The sequence below is a fragment of the Tenebrio molitor genome, chromosome 9 (genome assembly GCF_963966145.1).
Source record: "Tenebrio molitor chromosome 9, icTenMoli1.1, whole genome shotgun sequence".
Lineage (NCBI taxonomy): Eukaryota > Metazoa > Arthropoda > Insecta > Coleoptera > Tenebrionidae > Tenebrio > Tenebrio molitor.
In genome coordinates this window covers 17,335,032-17,341,615 of record NC_091054.1, presented here as the reverse complement: position 1 = coordinate 17,341,615, position 6,584 = coordinate 17,335,032, and positions in this window count along the sequence as shown.

Sequence of the window (6,584 nt, the reverse complement as noted above, 5' to 3'; positions counted from 1 at the left end):
GATAATAATGAAGTGCTTTTCGAACTATTTCATTTAATGTGTCATTTATTCAAATCGGATGAAGAATAAGTAAGATACAGCGTCAAAGATTTTTCGTCAGTCACCCTGTATAATAATTACCGATTACTTTAATTTCGTCTTCGGCATTGAGCTGGCAAAACCACTCCAGAGACAAAGTCGAAGCCAAATTTCTTAAATGAATACGTCTTCATCTTGTGCTCGCCATATATTGATTTTGATCTATTATCTTATTAATATCCAATTGGTATTGAATCAAAATTTTCTAGGATGAATCTATTGTCATAAACGAAACCATTTTTTTTAAATCCTATTTCATTTTAAAGCTCTTTAGTTTTTTAGTATGTCCGGTAGTTCGATGATATTGTGTACTGACTTTATTGTCTTTTCTAAATTTTCTTAAATATCATTTATAATATCTTAATTAATATTTTTGGACGTTTCATAATTGAATGTATTTTTTTTTTATTTTACAGTTTTAAGTAAAGTTAAAATAAAAAAAATACATTCAATTATGAAACGTCCAAAAATATTAATTTAATCAATTTTACTTGTATTAATCTTATAACAATAACTCTTTGGACCTGTTGATACCCAGTCAATAGTCCATATATTCTTATCTAATTCATCGGTCCAATCTCCCAATAAACATCTTGTTTTGACATTACTTTTACCATTGTCTATATATAGAATACTATCTGTTTCATAATAAACTACACTGTTTCATAATAATTATGTCTATCATTTTGTCTGGCATTTGCAGTTGTAAAAGCAGCTACACTGTGGAAGAAAATGATTTTCATCTAGTTCCTTTGTAAAAATACGAAGTGCCGCTCTACGAAAAAACCGTTATTTTAAGGCGCTAGCTTTACATTTTAATCGTTTAATCGTTTGTTAATTCAATTCAGTCAATTTGACTGATGGCATTTATTGACAGAACTACATAGCTACTTGAAAAAGTGTAGAGCGGTCCAGAGTGAAAAAAATTCCAAAGCTCACTAATTTTTATAACCAGTCCAAAATTCGAACCTATTCAGTAATAAAAATACGAATCAGACCAAAACAAAAGGGGTCTACTAAATACCAATAGAACTTAACGAAAGGATTCCATTGCTGAAAGAATCACCACCATAGAGTATAAGACTCATTAAAAAATATCAGTTGTAAGATTTATTAAAATACTAACCACAAGTCGGTAACAATTCCGTGCTTTCCTTTCGACATATGTATAATACAAAGATTAAATCTAGATTCCTTTACACCCTCGACGGAGTGCGTCAACATAAACAAAACTGCACATAAAAAAGGCAAGGTACGGTCTAAAGTGGGTGGGTCAGGCATCAGGGTCCCCACTTACACTCACTTACATGAGCCAGTTTAAAGTAAGGTGCAAAATTGATGTTTTTTTAGCTTTTGGGAATTTCTCGAAAATGAAAGGAGCAAGGTAAAAATTTTCATCTCAGAAGAAGGACATTGACGAGAGGAATTCAATGATGCAAAACTCATTGCGATGTGTCGCTTAGTAAGGGATCTATGGCAGTTTATAGCTATTAACACACCTACCGATGTTATGACTATCATAACTGCCGCAGATGTCGGTTTGAATTTAAGAATCTAATCTAATCTAATCTTGAATCTAAGGTTGTTATGATTCTTAACATCCGTGGTTTTTTCAATAGTTTACCGGTTTCAGAATAATTAGAGAGAATTAAAAACAATTAAATCCAAACACTCGTTTTAAAATAGATTGAGTTGATCGCGTTTGCATGATATGTTCAGGTGCCATTTGGTTGTTTATACAGACATTTCGCAAAATGAGTTTGAATGATAGTGTTTGACCGGAAAACATCTTAAATGAAGCAGAACAAGCTTTAAATATCTTGATACCGGAAAAATCAAAAGGCAGGTACTTATCTGAAATCATAGAGACATTCAAACCGAGGCAGGATATAAATAAGGTTACAACTGTAAATGAAAGTGATGTTGGCGTATTTTGATAAACTGGTAACGTTAGTTCCGTAGCGTATTTATCTTTTTGTTTATAGAGTCCAAGAAATATAGCCCCTTATCATTATGGACGTACACCCGATGCCCGATGCTACGAAGCGCAGTTCATTTTTACATGGCATACTTACGTCTATTTAAGTAATTATTGTTGTTTTTAGTTTCGTCTGTTTGAATTCATAATGAATAAAGTTAGATATTGTCTTCATTTGTTGATTGTTGTTGACATGTCACTATTGTCACTATGGCAATATTACTCTACAGCATAACTGTACTAATACAATTATGACTCACCTACCATCCAACTTTTGTGAATGTAAATCAAGGCTTACTATACTGAAACCGGTATTTTTTTTTCAGGCGGAAAAAAGGACATCTCAAAATTAACAAGCTTTATATTAATAACATAATTACATAACATTTTTGTTTTACAACGCAAAAATTTCCGATAATAATTCGGAATCTGGAAAAGTGCCCCGAATGCTTGCAGCGTTTCTACATTGAATGCCAAGGGAAATCCTCTTAAAAAGGAATTTCTTTGATTTTGAATCGCTTGATTTCGCGATAGGTCGGTTTCCGGTGACATTAATCAAATCGATGGCTTCTTTGCACCAAGGGCCTAAGGTTTCAAAGGCTAAAGCTTTAAATACGTAGTTTGACGAAATAATTGAACTATATTTGCTATGTTTGCGTTTGCAAAACCTGAGACTTCAGATGTTTTCAATACGTAACTGTCTGCAAGTGTATCTACAACAGTAATCTCAAAATTAACTTTAACAAATTATAAAATTCTATTTTATTATTTCTTTATTTTTTATCCAATTTGAGACTGACATTCGAGATCCGATAAACTGTCCATTGTCTTCCACCATTTCCCTTTATAAAAACTTCTTAAGAACCAATCGATGAAGCAATAAGTCGAGGTACTAATTACTGTCATGCTGTTCTTAAGGATTTTTACCGGTTATTTAAATATTGTATTAAAAACATTTGACGTTTGGTGTTTATTTATCAATTAAGCGTTTGCGATAAAGGCTTCTGAAAACAAACACTTTATCCTCACAATGGCATAAAATATTAATCTGTTTTTCATTTCGAATCATTGTTTATTTTCTTTGAGAACTTGTGATTTTATCAAAACGATTAGTCAAACAAAACCTCGCCGGCGGTGGTGTCGAGTGACATATTCAAGATATTATCTCCGGTGTTGCAAAGAGCGATCAAATTAATTTGTAATCAAGTTATCCATGAATCCGAAATCGTATATCGTTACTTGATTACGCAAAGTTGTACTGGTCGACTATAAATCATTACTAAGGGGTAGATTCACAAAATTGTGCAAATTTGCAAATCGTTAACGAAACAGCAAATGCAAATTGTCTATAAAACAACATATATCAAGAGTCCTGTGGAATTGTGTAGCTCTATATTTTTTTTGGTCGAACTATGTCGAGCCGTTGAAGCTGGCAAATTAGTCAAATTATTAATTAAAACTTAGCGTCAGTTGTGACTTCGGCGTCTTAGTTGTTTTGCTTGTGACTTTCTTCAAGTCTTTATTAAGACTAAAACAAACCTATTTTATTATTTAATTCTAAAAAAAATAAGCTTTTTAACGATATCCCATTTAACCCATGTTCCCATTTAAAAAAAATCAAGTTGGCTTTGTATTTTGAAAACCTATTGATATTTTTCTTTTTAATTTGATAAGTAACCTTTAATAAGTCCTAAGCGCATTTAAAATTTCAGGGTTTTAGCTTAAACCATTTTAGCAGGACGGAGCCGGTTCCATACATAATCGCAACCCTGTATGAGTAAAGCACACCGACACAAATCTTGCAATTGGTGCAATGGTAAGGTACTCGGTGTAGGAGGTACAATGATGGCGGCGATGTCAAAGTGCGGCGAGGATCGACGGTTTTAAAGTCCTAAGTACTAAATTGCAGCGCACGGTTAGTTTGGGTCTTAATAACCTGATGTAAACTGTAGGGCTTATAATCTTAATAAGGGGTCGGCTTATCATTTAGAAATTTTCAGGTAGCACTGCACTTCTCAGTTCATTATCCAGATGTAAAAACGATGTACATGATGCTCTTGAATCGATTCAAATTAAAACTAATCGAAATCAGGATTTTCTTCAGGTGAATGCCAAAGAAAAACATATTACATATAATTTTTTCTTGCCATACAAATTTGAAATTTTTGTCAACATCGGCAAATATTTACGTGGACGGTACGTTTTTACACTGTACACATTTTTTTAAACAATTATTTATTGTTCACGGATATAAAATTGGACATTATGTACCTCTTGTGTTCGCTCTTTTGACGGACAAAGTTGCTCAGAGTTATGAGCACTGTTTACAGTTCGTAACGAGTGTGTGTTCAGTTATCATTTGCGCCTACCGAAATACTTATAGATTTCGAAAAGACAAGTCATCAGGCCGTTTCAAATATTTGGCCAAATGTTATAATCATTGGGTGGCGATTCCATTTGACACAAGCTTGATGGCGGAAAATTTAGCAACTGGGATTGATGTTATAAAACGTACTTTTTCTAGAATTTGTTGACTGATTTGATCGAGAAGAATTGTAACATTCTTATAACATCAAAATGCACAGCTAGTATATTATACACCAAGGTGGAGAAGTTCATGATTATAGCAAGAGCGTCAAGATCCCGAGGCGTGCCGAGGGATGTAAGGCGCGAAGGCTATTAGGGACTTCTCCACCGTGGTTTATATAAAAAAAATCACTACTTGATACGTTAAAACCATTTCTAATAATCCGAGTTCTCATTTTTCAACGGTTGCTATGAAAATTGAAAATCGTCTGTCTACGTTAACCAATGAAATCAACGAAAATCTTTCGTTGCTAGGTGACGGTTGTTCATTATTAACCACTGGTTAATAATGAGAATTTATTAACCAGGAGGAGAGAAATTCTACTTCTGGATTCGGTTCGTAACTAAATAATGACGCCTTTTAAGACTAGTAGTGAAAAATTGGTGTTGGTAATTTCGCCACCAAGCATCATTAAGAGATTAACATACATGTTAGCAAACCCAGTGACGGCGCGGGAGGTGATGTCACCGATGATGCCGAATGAGCGGTCAAGAGTGGGGAACGACGCAGACGTTGCCTCCAGGCAGAACACAAAAGTCGCCTTGATCGTCACAAATTCGATTGAAAACTCTGCGCTACGTTTTAAATACATAAAGTCATTTTAGAGTGCCAATTGTTTTATTGACAAGCCGACGCTAACATCAGAAGTGGGATTTACCCACAAAAACCTAGTTTTGTGTAAGTACATCCGCATTGTTGACCATGGCAGTGCAAGAGGCTTTGCTAGAACTTTTCCAAAAACTTGAGAGATCGCTGGGAAGTTCAAGACGTGGTACTGACGATATCGCTTTGCCTGTGTTTGACCCGCAACGAACCGATTCCGGTGCTCTGGGGTGGTGCCGCGAAATTGAAGATTTGGGAAAAGAGTTCGGGTGGAACGGCCGTGAAACGGTAGCCAGGGCCGCCAAGGTACTGAAAGGAACAGCTTCCACGTGGTTCGAGAACTGGGAGCCAGAGCAACGAGATTGGGAGTCATTCAAATCCGATTAATCGACTTGTTTCCACCGAAGAGGAACCTGGCCGAAAAACTGAAGAGGGCCGTCTTATTGACAAGTGAAGCGTTCCAAACGTATATTAGGGAAACAGAGTTCGATGTATCACTACCGCGGAGATGACGATACGATTGAAGGACGATTCCGTTATCACCTATCATCCGTATCGTCTTTCAGTTGCTGAAAAAGAAAAATACGTGGGAACAGTGATCAGCCTGTTGACAATTGAGCTTGCTAAAGTTCAGGAGTGGACGAGCGCTATCCCCAAGGTACAACTCGCCCTTAATTCAACTGTTCAAAAAACGACTGGTTTCTCGCCCCTGCGCTTACTGATAGGACGAAATGCTAATGTTGCCCCAGTGCAAAATTTAATCGAATCTCTTCCCTCAACCGAGTCCAACATTAATCTTCATAATGATCGCCTCCTTGCATACCATAATATCGAACGAAACGCCACAAACCAGAAAACGAGATTTGACAAGACCCGTCGCAACAATCACAAGTACGAAGCGGGAGACTATGTTTTCATCCCAAAATCCAACGCCAGGGCGGGAAAACTAGAGGCACAATTTCGAGGGCCTTAGAAAATCATCGAGGTACTGCCAGGGGATCGGTTTCGTGTGGAAAACCGACGATTTAAAAGAGGACCTTTGGTCGTACCATTAGACCGCATCAAGCGCTGGCCAGGCGAGTGGTCGGGCCCGGAAGCAGTCAGCCCAGAAGGCAAGTACCTACTTGATGTTACTATTGCCTTATTTTGGTTATTGTTGCTATTGTTGTCAGTATGGACATTGTTGTCAATGGTGTGTGAGTTTGCCTATGCTGTTTGAAGAGAATTGTGAGTTTTGAGCCTTCGAGCTATTTGAATCGTAGGACGGATGTTGTCTAGATTCGTAAAATGAGATATTTGAGTATTACTGTGTTTTGGGAAATGCTGGACGGTTACTGT